Source organism: Pristiophorus japonicus, chromosome 9 (genome assembly GCF_044704955.1).
Source record: "Pristiophorus japonicus isolate sPriJap1 chromosome 9, sPriJap1.hap1, whole genome shotgun sequence".
NCBI lineage: Eukaryota > Metazoa > Chordata > Chondrichthyes > Pristiophoridae > Pristiophorus > Pristiophorus japonicus.
Window position 1 is genome coordinate 78,479,563 of NC_091985.1, and position 12,934 is coordinate 78,492,496.

Below are 12,934 nucleotides of genomic sequence, written 5' to 3' on the forward strand. Positions count from 1 at the left end.
ATTTTTGATGGCCTTGGTTTTTGAATCCGTAGGCCTAATGCCATCAGCAGCAATCTTCCTCCCCAGGAATTCAACTTCAGGTGCCACGAAGACACACTTCGAACATTTCAGCCTGAGTCCCACTTTGTCTTGACGATGTCGGACTTCTTCAAGATTGTTCAGATGTTCAGCAGTGTCGCGACCTGTGACCAGAAGGTCATCTTGAAACACAACGGTTCTTGAAACGGACTTCAGTTCATTCAGTCCATGTTCCTCTGAAATATGGCTGCAGCTGAACGGATTCCAAAAGGACACCTGTTGTAGGCAAACAGTCTTTTATGGGTGTTGATGCAGGTGAGTTTCTTCGAAGTGTCGACAACCTCCTGTGTCATATAGGCTGATGTCAGATCCAGTTTAGTGAACGACTTTCCACCAGCTAGCATGGTGAACAGGTCATCAGTCTTCGGTAGCAGATACTGATCCTGTTTCGAAAATCATTTAATTGTAACCTTGTAGTCTCCACAGATCCTGACAGTGCCATCACTCTTTAACACAGGAACGATGGGACTGGCTCATTCGTTAAATTCAACCGGTGATATGACCCCTTCACGTTGGAGTCTGCCAAGCTCAATTTCGACCTTCTCCCTCATCATGTATGGAACAGACCGAGCTTTATGATAGACAGGTCTTGCATCAGAATCCAGGTGAATCTGCACCTTGGCTCCAGTAATATTGCCAATGCCCAGTTCAAACAAAGAAGGAAACTTCTTCAGCACTTGAGCACACAAAGTGTCATCCACTGAGGATAACGCTTCCAGTTCCACTTGATTTTCTCGAGCCAATTCCTGCCGAACAGCGTTGGACTATTGCCTGGGATGATCCATAATGATAAATCATGAAACACACCCTCATACGACACCATGACTACTGCACTGCCAATCACCGGTATGAGTTCCTTAATGTAAGTACGCAACTTGGCATTGACTGGACTCAGCTTAGGCTTCAAGGCCTCAGTGTCCCACAGCTTGTCGAATGTCCTTTGGCTCATTATCGACTGACCAACACCCGTGTCCAGCTCCATTGATACAGGCACATCATTCAGCTTCACATTAACCATTATCAGTTGGCTCTTTGTCAGGAAAGAATACAGAGGCCGTACACTTCCTCGGGTATCTTGGGTTGCATATCCGGGCCAGCACTGGACTGGTCATCATCATCAATGTGATGAGCAGCAGCACGCTTGCTCAGTTGTGGACACATTCGCTGAAGATGCCCCACTTTCGAACAGGCTTCACAGATGTACTGTTTAAACCGCCACTGATGAGGCCGATGATTGCCCCCACAACGCCAACAGGGTGAAATTGGATTCGTACCAGTTGGTGGATTTTGAGCAGCTACAGGTTTCACATAAGCAGTCGAGTAGGCCCTGCCATAAACAGCTCTGCCAGACGACGACACAATTTTGTTTACAGTACTTGCCGTGGAGCTCGACTCTTCGATGATATCTGCCTTAAATTATCATCAGTCGCCATGTGTGCCTGGGCAGTCGCGATGGCCTTGTTGAAATCCAACGTTTCTGCAGCCAATAATTTCCGAAGGATCACATCACGGTTGATGCCTATCACGAAGAAATCTCGGAGCATGTCTTCCAACGCGTTTCCGAACTTACAAGGTTCAGCCAGACGTCTTAGGTCGGTGACGAATCCTGACACATCCTGGCCCTCAGCATGAACGTGTGTAGAAGCGATAGCGTGAGATGATGATCCCCTCTTTTGGCTTGAGATGTTCACATGTCAGAGCACACAAATCCCCATACCCTTTGTTTGTTGGATGTGCAGGCGAGAGAAGATTCTTTGAGGCCATAACTTTTTGGATCACAAACGGTGAGGAGAACCGTCCTGTGCCTAACTGCATCACCAACTTCCTCCATTTTGTTGGCCACGAATTACTGATCCAGGCGGTCAATAAAATCTGCCCAATCCTCGCCATCCACGAATCTCTCCAGAATTCCAATGGTACCCATTCTGCATGCGAAGGTTCTTAAGTTAGCTCGTCACCAAATATAATGTATATAATGACTCGAAAGACTTGTTGCTGTAAACTCACTTGGGTGTAAACCTGGTTCAACTTTATTCATGCCCAAAGTGCGCACATCACATGGTACTCATTCTTGCATACCAGGGCCCGCGCACATGCGCGTACAGCCCAATGACCTCCGACAGTGGGCCCCCTAGTGTCTAGTGACCCCAAACATCAATACATAACAATATAATGTAGTAAAATGTCTCAAAGTGCTTCACCGGAGCATTATCAAACAAAGTCTGACACTGAGCCATAGAAGAGATATTCGGACAGGTGAGCAAAAATGTGGCCAAAGTGGTAGGTTTTAAGGAGCGTCTTAAAGGAGGGGAGAGAGGTAGAGAGGCTTAGGAAGGGAATTCCAGAGCTTAGGACATGGGCAGCTGAAGGCACACCTGACAATGGTTGATCGGAGAAAATTAGGGATGCTCAAGAGGTCAGATTTGGAGAAGTGCAGAAATCTGGGATGATTGTAGGGCTGGCAAAGGTTACAGAGATAGGGAGAGGCCAAAGAGGGATTTGAAAACAAGGATAAGAATTTTTTTAATTGAAGCGTTGCTGGACCAGGAGCCCATGTAGATCAGCCAGTATGGAAGTGATGGATGAACACGATTTGGGGCAAGTTAGGATACGGGCAACAGAATTTTGGATGAGCTCATATTTACAGAGTGTGCAAGGTGGGAGGCCAGCCAGGAGAGCTATTTGCACATCTAAAACGGTATTAGAGAAGGGCCAAATCATAACACAGCCATTTTTAAATGTGTTCTGAAGCCTAGATTGTCTGATTCGACTGCCTAAAATGTGTTTTACTGCCAGCATATTATAGGGTGGTACATTGTAATCTTAGCTCTTTAATCATTATCTTTTTAATTTTTGTGGGCATATGCTGCACATGTGCAGGTTCAAGTCCATGTTATACAACATAGTCCTTCATCTGAGTGTTCTGTTTGACCAGTGATGGCTCTTTCTAAGTTCAGTCGCAACCGTAACCAGTACAGAGTCAAGGCCCTTATCTGCTAAAAGGCAATAACCAAAAAAAGGTATTATCTTATCATATAACAGTCTTAACAAGGAAAGATCATGCTAAATTGTTTTCTTACCATTAATCATTATCAGAACAGTCACCAGCCAGCCTAGTGACTATTGCATATATAAACTTTGTATGTAACTAATGAATGGTTCTGCTGAAGAATTTCCAAAAAATTCACCACCACTGGATTGTCGCCTAAAATACCACAAAGATTTAAAATTACCGCGTTCCACAAAAAAAGTAAAAAGGTTCCGCCTGGCGGGAAAGAATGGATGTTACACCCCGATTCTCGACGGAAAACGTGATCCTGGGCCAATTGGGCTGAACTTAATCTAATTGGGCCGTACGTACTAAAATTTAGACCAAGGCAGCAGGTTGGGCCAAGGGAGGGGGGGGGGAAGAGCACAAAAAATATTTTTTTCAAAATCATCATCATCATCATCAACATAGGCAGTCCCTCAAAATCGAGGAAGACTTGCTTCCACTCTAAAAGTGAGTTCTCAGGTGACTGAACAGTCCAACACGGGACTTACAGTCTCTGTCACAGATGGGACAGACAGTCATTGTAGGAAAGGGTGGGTGCGGAGTCTGGTTTGCCGTACGCGTCTTCCGATGCATGCCTGCGCTTGTTTTCTGCATGCTCTTGGCGACAAGACTTGAGGTGCTCAGCATCCTCCCGGATGCTCTTCCTCCACTTAGGGTGGTCTTTGGCCATGGATTCCCAGGTGTCGGTGGAGATGTTGCACTTTATCAAGGAGGCTTTGAGGATGTCCTTGAAATGTTTCCTCTGCCCACCTGGGGCTCCCTTACCATGTAGGAGTTCCGAGTAGAGCGCTTGCTTTGGGAGTCTTGTGTCGGGCATGTGGACATTGAGGCCCACCCAACGGAGCTGGTCGAGTGTGGTCAGTGCTTCGATGCTGGGGACGTTGGCCTGAATTCAAGCACATCCTCTGCCACAGTAGAAAGTCTACGGGCAATATTCGCCGCCCACGGTCTACCAGACATCTTGGTCAGCGACAATGGCCTGTGCTTCACAAGCACTGAATTCCAGGACTTCATGGCAGGCAATGGAATTAACCATGTCAGAACGGCACCGTTCAAGCTGGCCTCAAACGGCCAGGCAGAACGAGCAGTGCAGATAATCAAACAGGGGATGCTCAGAATCCAAGGGGGTTCCCTACAAAGCTGCTTATCATGCTTCCTGTTCGCCTACAGATCCAGACCACACTCGCTCACAGGGGTTCCACCCGCTGAGCTGCTAATGAAAAGGACGCTCAAAACCGGGTTATCCCTTATACACCCGACCATGAAAGAAATTGTCGAGAGCAGGCGCCAGTCACAATATGACTACCATGACAGGAATGCGAGGGCACGATGTATTGATGTAAATGACCCTGTTTTTGTCCTCAACTACGCTGCAGGGCCCAAATGGCTCGCAGGCACTGTGATTGCCAAAGAGGGAAATAGGATTCTGGTCGTTAAACTTACCAATGGACAAATCTGCCGCAAACACGTGGATCAAACAAAAAGGAGGTTCAGCAATCCCATAGAAGAAGGAGAGGAAGAACACGATATAGAGTTTACTCCACCACAGGTGACCGGACACAAGGACCAAAGGGAGGAGAGCCCAGTCACTGTGGGCAGTCTGGATAGGCCTGAGGCACCGCAAACAGCAGACACTCAGGCCAGCGCCTAACAGCCGGAGCCCCAACTCAGGCGCTCAACAAGAGAGCGTAAACCACCAGAGAGACAACCTGTGATCCCAATAAGACTTTGGAGGGGAGGTGATGTCATGTATTCAACCAGCATTGTAACCCATGTATAATCTGACCTAAGTTGTACACTGAGAACAATGACCACTAGGTGGTGAACTTGTGGGAGACACTCCTAACCTGGACCTTCAGGTATAAAAGGGGAAGCTCTACCCACTTTCATCACTTGAGTGCTAAGGAATAAAGGACAGGTCACAGACTTATCTTCTCTCAAGCATGGGCCTCGTGTGCATTTATACTGTGTAGTAAGGACGTATCAGTCTAGGTCCAAATAAGGACAATGTATTCTCATGACCCTTTTACACATAATCGCTGTAAGAGAAAACTGTAACTTACCTTTTTTTGCAGGGCTTCATACCTACCGCCCAGCTCCGGCTGGTTTCTCGTGGGCGTTTTTTTTTTACCTACCTACAGTTCACCGCTGGGACAAAACTTAGGCAGTGGCGGTCCGCTCCCCAGTGGTATTTTGAAACTGCCGGCGGAACTGTTTTCCGAAAGTTTCATCAGGTGGTTTTCCGCCCAAACCGACCAATACCGCTGAGAAACCGGGCGGAGATGCCGTGGAAATTCTAACCCAAAATGAATTTGTCAATTACTCTTTTCCTTTATTACCAACTTTAAAAAAAATTCATGCCGTAGGAGATTTATTAGATAAAAGTAGCAGCGGTAGGAATTGGTTATGGCCAATTTTGGGCCTCATTTCAATAATTTGAGAGACCTGCCGCTGCCCGTTGGCCCTCGAGAGGCAGCTTGACCATTTCAAATAGATCAATTTTGGGCCTCTTGTCTCGCCAGCAGACACCCTCAGATTCGGACAAGAGGGGGCTAATTATGGGTCAACAGCGGCTCTTGGGAGTGTGGCGCACTCCTGCTACTCCCAGCAATCAACCCACTTCCAGGAGGCCAGTTGTTCATTAAAATATTTAAAGGAGGCTGCATGCCTCTAATTTTATCCCTCTTCCAGGGTTTAACCCGGCAGCTAAAGGGAGGTGAGGACTGCTGCGTGGAAGAGGCAGGTGCTTTTCCAGCACTACTTGTGGGCTAGGAGGAGCAGGAGTGCTTCCTCCCCGCGATTGGACCCACTCCCAGACACCTCCCCCGTGACATCCCCTACTGCCCCCCCCCCCCCACTTTGCGCGCGATCAGATCCCCTACTCACCATTTGACTGTCCCCGTGATCATGGGCTGCGGCCTCTTCGGGAGCGTTCCCCACCCGAAAGGGAGCTAAACCTGTCAAACAGGCTGTCTTCCAGGTGGAGATCCTGTTGCTAAAAAAACACGCACACTATGGAGTCAAAACTCCACACACAGCAAGGTCCCACAATGAGATAAATGACCAGATAATCTGTATTAGTGATGTTGATTGAGGGATAAAAATTGGCCAGGACATCAGGAGAATTCCCTTGCACTTGTTTGAATAATGCCATGGAATCTTTTACATCCATCTGAAAGGGCAGACGGGACCTCAGTTTAACATCTTATCTAATAGACAGTACCTCTGACTTTACAGCACACCCTGAGTACTGCAATAAAGTGTTAACCTAGATAATGTGCTGAAGTCTCTGAAGTGTACTTTGAAGCCACTTATCTTCTTTTGGCTGTTTAATTATGATTGATTGTCTGCCAATAGATTTCTCATGACATTCCAATGCATGGGCCGAAACAGCAACATTTACCAGCTGGTGTGTCTAACCCATAGTTAGCTAATTCCTTTATCTGATGCTCTGCATGAGACATAAATTGGCATATTTCTCTAGAAATAAAAGCTTCATTATGCAAACCTAAAAATGTTAATATAAACTACTGTATATTTTACAGTATGAAGTGATATAGGTTGGCAAGATAGGTCTGGACACTTTGTAACCCATGCTAAAGTCCTGTACTTGATGGAAACTGACAGGAAAATGAGGCAAAAGCAAAAGACAGAAAGGAGATGAGGAAAAGTGGAGGACAGAGAAAGCCAAGGCAAAGAACAAAAAGGGCCACTGTACAGCAAAATTCTAGAAGGACAAAGGGTGTTAAAAAAGCAAGCCTGAAGGCTTTGTGTCTTAATGCAAGGAGTATCCGCAATAAGGTGGATGAATTAACTGTGCAAATAGATGTTAACAAATATGATGTGATTGGGATTACGGAGACGTGGCTCCAGGATGATCAGGGCTGGGAACTCAACATCCAGGGGTATTCAACATTCAGGAAGTATAGAATAAAAGGAAAAGGAGGTGGGGTAGCATTGCTGGTTAAAGAGGAGATTAATGCAATAGTTAGGAAAGACATTAGCTTGGATGATGTGGAATCTATATGGGTAGAGCTGCAGAACACTAAAGGGCAAAAATCGTTAGTGGGAGTTGTGTACAGACCTCCAAACAGTAGTAGTGATGTTGGGGAGGGCATCAAACAGGAAATTAGGAGTGCATGCAATAAAGGTGCAGCAGTTATAATGGGTGACTTTAATATGCACATAGATTGGGCTAGCCAAACTGGAAGCAATACGGTGGAGGAGGATTTCCTGGAATGCATAAGGGATGGTTTTCTAGACCAATATGTCGAGGAACCAACTAGGGGGGAGGCCATCTTAGACTGGGTGTTGTGTAATGAGAGAGGATTAATTAGCAATCTCATTGTGCGAGGCCCCTTGGGGAAGAGTGACCATAATATGGTGGAATTCTGCATTAGGATGGAGAATGAAACAGTTAATTCAGAGACCATGGTCCAGAACTTAAAGAAGGGTAACTTTGAAGGTATGAGGCATGAATTGGCTTAGATAGATTGGCTAATGATACTTAAGGGGTTGACTGTGGATGTGCAATGGCAGATATTTAGAGACCGCATGGATGAATTACAACAATTGTACATTCCTGTCTGGCGTAAAAATAAAAAAGGGAAGGTGGCTCAACCGTGGCTATCTAGGGAAATCAGGGATAGTATTAAAGCCAAGGAAATGGCATACAAATTGGCCAGAAATAGCAGCGAACCTGGGGACTGGGAGAAATTTAGAACTCAGCAGAGGAGGACAAAAGGTTTGATTAGGGCAGGGAAAATGGAGTACGAGAAGAAGCTTGCAGGGAACATTAAGGCGGATTGCAAAAGTTTCTATAGGTATGTAAAGAGAAAAAGGTTAGTAAAGACAAACGTAGGTCCCCTGCAGTCAGAATCAGGGGAAGTCATAATGGGGAACAAAGAAATGGCAGACCAATTGAACAAGTACTTTGGTTCAGTATTCACTAAGGAGGACACAAACAACCTTCCGGATATAAAAGTGGTCAGAGGGTCTATTAAGGAGGAGGAACTGAGGGAAATCTTTATTAGTCGGGAAATTGTGTTGGGGAAATTGATGGGATTGAAGGCCGATAAATCCCCAGGGCCTGATGGACTACATCCCAGAGTACTTAAGGAGGTGGCCTTGGAAATAGCGGATGCATTGACAGTCATTTTCCAACATTCCATTGACTCTGGATCAGTTCCTATCGAGTGGAGGGTAGCCAATGTAACCCCACTTTTTAAAAAAGGAGGGAGAGAGAAAGCAGGGAATTATAGACCGGTCAGCCTGACCTCAGTAGTGGGTAAAATGATGGAATCAATTATTAAGGATGTCATAGCAGCGCATTTGGAAAATGGTGACATGATAGGTCCAAGTCAGCATGGATTTGTGAAAGGGAGATCATGCTTGACAAATCTTCTGGAATTTTTTGAGGATGTTTCCAATAAAGTGGACAAAGGAGTACCAGTTGATGTGGTATATTTGGACTTTCAGAAGGCTTTCGACAAGGTCCCACACAGGAGATTAATGTGCAAAGTTAAAGCACATGGGATTGGGGGTAGTGTGCTGACGTGGATTGAGAACTGGTTGTCAGACAGGAAGCAAAGAGTAGGAGTAAATGGGTACTTTTCGGAATGGCAGGCAGTGACTAGTGGGGTACCGCAGGGTTCTGTGGTGGGGCCCCAGCTGTTTACATTGTACATTAACGATTTAGACGAGGGGATTAAATGTAGTATCTCCAAATTTGCGGATGACACTAAGTTGGGTGGCAGTGTGAGCTGCGAGCAGGATGCTATGAGGCTACAGAGTGACTTGGATAGGTTAGGTGAGTGGGCAAATGCGTGGCAGATGAAGTATAATGTGGATAAATGTGAGGTTATCCACTTTGGTGGTAAAAACAGAGAGACAGACTATTATCTGAATGGTGACAGATTAGGAAAAGGGAAGGTGCAACGAGACCTGGGTGTCATGGTACATCAGTCATTGAAGGTTGGCATGCAGGTACAGCAGGCGGTTAAGAAAGCAAATGTCATGTTGGCCTTCATAGCGAGGGGATTTGAGTACAGGGGCAGGGAGGTGTTGCTACAGTTGTACAGGGCCTTGGTGAGGCCACACCTGGAGTATTGTGTACAGTTTTGGTCTCCTAACTTGAGGAAGGACATTCTTGCTATTGAGGGAGTGCAGCGAAGATTCACCAGACTGATTCCCGGGATGGTGGGACTGACCTATCAAGAAAGACTGGATCAACTGGGCTTGTATTCACTGGAGTTCAGAAGAGTGAGAGGGGACCTCATAGAAACGTTTAAAATTCTGACGGGTTTGGACAGGTTGGATGCAGGAAGAATGTTCCCAATGTTGGGGAAGTCCAGAACCAGGGGTCACAGTCTAAGGATAAGGGGTAAGCCATTTAGGACCGAGATGAGGAGAAACTTCTTCACCCAGAGAGTGGTGAACCTGTGGAATTCTCTACCACAGGAAGTAGTTGAGGCCAATTCACTAAATATATTCAAAAGGGAGTTAGATGAAGTCCTTACTACTCGGGGGATCAAGGGGTATGGCGTGAAAGCAGGAAGTGGGTACTGAAGTTTCATGTTCAGCCATGAACTCATTGAATGGCGGTGCAGGCTAGAAGGGCTGAATGGCCTGCTCCTGCACCTATTTTCTATGTTTCTATGTTTCTATGAAATTCACTGCCAACAACCTGCCAACAACTGCACCTCCAGATACTTAAAACAATCACGACAGTACTTTTTCTTCAGAATTACGTTGTTTTGTTTATAAATATCACAATAGCAACTGCAGTACAGATAGAATTCATCAAAACAGGGAGCTGCAATGAGTGGTCTGTTCAAGAATGGATAAAACATACTCAAGCAAGGTAGCTCAGTATAAATGATGAACAACCTCTGCAACTGAAACTCACAGATTATGGGGAGAGAACATGTTCCAGAATTGGACCATGCAGAATTCTGGATTGAGATAAATTCATGCAGAACATAGGCTTTTGCAAGCTGTGCATATCAAGATGCAGAGCAAATAAATCAAACTAGGCTTTTGTTTCATTTTGGGGAGGATACTCACTTTAGTGTTGCTGGGTCTTCTGTACTCTTGTGCCCATAGATATTTTTCCACAAATCCATTTCCCCTCCCTTCTCTGAGTTGATGGCCTAAGTTTTCCGCTGGGACTGTGAACACCCTTGCCTGCGGCAATTCAACTAATTTGCCCTGTGCGGAGAAACAAAAAACTATCTTAAAAACCATTTAACAAAATAACAGCAGAATCTCTTCTTTGCCTAAATACAAGGAAAGTGGAAGAAAATTGTGAAAGATTGCAGATTAACAAACAGTGTCATTTCTATCTAAAAGGCCTCTGAGAACTTTGTAGCCACTTTTGCCTTTTAGGGGAGTACCATAAAAACCGGGAATGTGTGCTTTCGATGAACCCAACTGGCATGCAAATCAGCATTGCAGTGAACAAAAATTATGCTATTTGCATGAGATTGCTGGTAAGCAGATGGGAGCATCATCCTCGGCGACATCATCCAAAAGTGCAGCATCTGTTCCCATATGTACGCTGACAATACCCAGCTCTACCTCACCATCACCTCTATCAACCTCTCCACTTTCTTTAAATTGTCAGACTGTTTGTCTGACATCCAGTATTAGATGAGCAGAAATTTCCTCCAACTTAATATTGGGAAGACTGAAGCCATTGTCTTCGGTCTCCGCCACAAATTCTGTTCCCTAGCCACTGATTCTATCCGTCTCCCTGGCAACTGTCTGAGGCTGTACCAGTCCATTTGCAACCTTGGTTTGATCCCGAGATGAGCTTTCTACCACATATCCGCGCCATCACTAATGTTATATATGTAAACTTGTATATACTTTGTACAGTCACGGGAGGGCTCATCCCTTGGAATCCCAAGGGATCCCATAATCCCTTGGGAGCACAGGTACTTAAGGAGAGGCACTCTGGAGACCTGCAATAAAAGACTAAGGTCACACTTTACTTTGAGCTCACAGTGTTCAGTCTGACTCTTTATTCATACATAACAACTGGCGATGAAATACAGATAACAAACCGAACCATGCAGAGTCCAGTGGGCATCCTGGAGAAATTCACAGAGGGGGATGATTGGGAAACCTTTGTGAAGCGACTCAACCAATACTTCGTGGCCAACGAGCTGGAAGAAGAAGCTAACGCTGCCAAACGAAGGGCGATTCTCCTCACCGTCTGTGGGGCACCAACGTATGGCCTCATGAAAAATCTGCTTGCTCCAGTGAAACCCACAGTGGGATCGTATGATGATTTGTGCACACTGGTCCGGGAGGCATTTGAACCCGAAGGAAAGCGTTCTGATGGCGAGGTACCGGTTCTACACCTACAAAAGGTCTAAAGGCCAGGAAGTGGCGAGTTATGTCACCGAGCTAAGACGCCTTCCAGGACATTGCGAATTCGAAGGACATTTGGAGCACATGCTCAGAGACTTTTTCGTACTTGGCATTGGTCATGAAATGATACTTCGCAAACTTTTGACTGTAGAGACCCCAACCCTGAGTAAGGCCATAGCGATAGCCCAGGCATTCATTGCCACCAGTGACAATACTAAGCAAATCTCTCAGCACACAAGTGCTGCTACAAGTACTGTGAACAGTGATGTTTTCAAATTGCAACGTACAGGGTAGGCCCCACATGCCTGCAGCTGCATGTCCGCAGATGCCTCGGAGTCCACCATCAAGGGGGATGAATGCAAGGCCATTAATGCCTTGTTGGCGCTGCTGGGGTGATCATTGTTTCCATTCATGCCGCTTCAAAGGGTACGTTTGCAACGGCTGTGGAACAATGGGACACCTTCAATCTATGTGCAGGCGAGCTGCAAACACTGCTAATCCTGCAAACCACCATGTTGCAGAGGAGGACAGATCCACGGCAGATCATGACGAACCAGAGCCTCAGACCGAGGAGCCAGAGGTATATGGGTTACACACATTTACCACAAAGTGCCCCCGATAATGTTGAAGGTTAAACTAACTGGACTCCCGGTGTCAATGGAGCTGGACACGGGCACGAGCCAGTGCATTATGAGCAAAAAGACTTTCGATAAATTGTGGTGCATCAAGGCCTCAAGGCCAGTCTTGACTCCAATTCGCACAAAACTGAGAACTTACACAAAGGAACTGATTCCTGTAATCGGCAGTGCTACTGTAAAAGTCTCCTACGATGGAGCGGTGCACAAGCTACCACTCTGGGTGATACCAGGTGATGGTCCCAAGCTGCTCGGCAGGAGCTGGCTAGGAATGATATGCTGGGACTGAGATGACGTCCGAGCGCTCTCGTCCGTTGACGACACTTCGTGTGCCCAGGTCTTAAACAAGTTCCCTTCGCTATTCAAACCAGGCATCGGGAAGTTCCAAGGAGCAAAAGTGCAGATCCACCTAATTCCGGGGGCGCGACCCATCCATCACAAGGCGAGAGCAGTACCGTACATGATGAGAGAAAGGGTAGAGATCGAGCTAGACTGGCTGCAAAGAGAGGGCATCATTTCGCTGATTGAATTCAATGAGTGGGCCAGCCCAATCGTTCCTGTCCTCAGGGGAGATGGCACCATAAGAATCTGTGGTGATTACAAAGTAACTATCAATTGTTTCTCCGTGCAGGACCAATACCCACTACCAAAGGCCGCGACCTTTTTGCTACACAGGCGGGAGGAAAGACGTACACAAAGCTGGACTTGACCTCGGCCTACATGACGCAGGAGCTGGAGGAATCATCGAAGGCCCTCACCTGCATCAACACGAACAAAGGTCTCTTCATTT